Source organism: Tupaia chinensis, unplaced genomic scaffold (assembly GCF_000334495.1).
Source record: "Tupaia chinensis unplaced genomic scaffold, TupChi_1.0 Scaffold000146_1, whole genome shotgun sequence".
NCBI classification, from domain to species: domain Eukaryota; kingdom Metazoa; phylum Chordata; class Mammalia; order Scandentia; family Tupaiidae; genus Tupaia; species Tupaia belangeri.
The window spans coordinates 14,493,515-14,495,733 of NW_006159616.1; positions in this window are offsets into that span (position 1 = coordinate 14,493,515).

Below are 2,219 nucleotides of genomic sequence, written 5' to 3' on the forward strand. Positions count from 1 at the left end.
CCGCTAGCTCGGCCGCCCCCAGCCAGGCGCCCTCTCCTCCTCCCCGCGCCGCCGCCCTCTCCCCGAGGCCGCCTGGTGCGCCCGAGGCAGCGGCTGTGCCTGCCCTCCTTCGTGTCTGGAGCCACGGCCTTGGCGTGACAGCCTGAAGCTTTGGTCCCTCCGGAGGCGTCTTTGGGAATCGCCAGGCTAGAGGCCTGGATTGCAGCAACGGGAGGGCTAGGGGGTGGAGGAGCTGACTAATTTTAAAATATCTTTTGGGAGAGCAAAGATCGTTTCAGTAATCTGGGGAGCAAGGCCTTGCTTGCCTCATCTGAGATTCCTAAGAGTTTAAAATTCTGTAACGCTGGGGTGCAGAGGCGAGCTAGTGGGCCAGCTGATAATCCGGAGACTACCCGTCCTGTGGGGTCTCAGTACTGCTGTTTCCATACCGCAGAGACTAGGGTCAGGACCTGGAGACCCTGAGGGCCCCGGGCCTAGGCAGGTTGAGCTCAGTGGTTTGTTGAGTGAATGAGTGCGTGCCTGGTAGGTCCCTCACTTCTGAGGACTTGGGAAGTATCCTGTGGCGCTAGCTCTTCAAAAGAATGTTCCTCTCTGGGCATGCAACAGAGCAGTCACTTACTTGGACTGGGGAGATCTAAAGGAAATCACTGTTTTAAGAGTAAAATCTCATACATTCCTGTCCCTTACTGCGTGTTGTGTCCACTGTGAAGGGTGGGGAATTAGCATTACTCACGAAGCTGTTACAGTGTTTCTGAAGTTAATGAATCTTCCCATAACCCTATGAGGACAGGCCCCTTGTTGTAAGGATGAGGAAACAGGACTGGCCAGAGGCCCGGCTGTAACAGCTTGGAGCTCAACTGGACTGTTAGATTCCAAAGTATGATGTCTTCTTACCTCACTGTGTTGAAAATCAAGTCAGTTTAGTTTTGAACCCAGAATGAAAATATGGAGGATCAACTGCGTGGGCAAGGAGGACCCTTGAGTGGACATCATGGTTTTTCAGTCAACTTTTTTTTTTTTAATTTGTTATAGTGTGCATGAGCTCGCCAGAGAGACAGAGCGAGAAAAAGTGAGAAATCATCCCGCAGATGGGATAACCATGCCACAATCCCTTGTCTTCTTGGGATTTGGGGTCCGCATGCCCATACATACACTCAGTGTGTTTTTCAAGCCATCATTCTGGGTGGGATGAATGCCACGTGGGGTCCTGGTGCCTTAACCTTCACACGACCTGACTAGCCCTCAGTTGCCTTTCCACAGTCAAGTTATCTGGGGATGTTGAGCCCAGACTGGTCAGGTGGGCGGTCCTTGTAAGAAACCTGGGTGTTTCCCATTTAAAAGAGCTCAGGACTCCTTAGCCACTTGGCAATTTGAGAACCGTCCTTGTTTTACAGCATTCAGGAGTGTTTTTGCTTTCTGGGTTTGGGGCTGTAGCAGCACCGCCTGGGGGCATGGTCCTATCAGCTCTCCTGAGGGAACTCCTCCAGGCCTGCCTCTGATCCTGGGGGAGCCCTTCCAGGGCTGACCGAGACATACTTCAGGAATTTCCGTGGCAGGGTCTTGTTCATTTTGAACTAGAGACCCCCACTTTTCATGTGAGCGCCCTGAAAAAGACAGAGGTCTTCAGCACCCAGTCCTATCCCCCTCTAGTATTAATCTTCAAATCTCGGTTCTGATCCAGTTGGGTAATTAGATCTTGCTGACCTGAAATTCCCAGAGGTACCCCTGGAAAGCGAGTCCCCCTCTCCTCCAGGACACTGGGAAGATGGGTCAGATGTTGGAGAGCAGGCCATCAGCAGTGAGCACTGCACAGGGAATGAGGTTGAGCAACCACGGAGGCCAGAATGTGTGTGAAAGCCACTTATCATATCAGGCTGATACTATTGTTTGTTAAAAAGATACATAATCTCACCATGTTGTGACATCGGCTGATAAATGCAATCCAAGAATTTGAAGACTGACCCAAGTCTTAAACCCTGTGTTTGTGTTCCATCCACAGGGACGAGGGAGGAGGAGGTTGCTCGGGTTCCCGGTGGTGCCATGCCCAACTCCACCTCACATACATATCCTCACTTGCACCAGCAGTTTGCTGACTTCTTTTTTTTTTTTTTTTTTTTTTGCTATAGGGTATGTGTGCTTGCTGAGGGAGACAGAGGCAGAGAGGAGAGGGGAGTGAGAACTACCCCTCTGCCACAGGGGATGGCCACATTACAATCCCT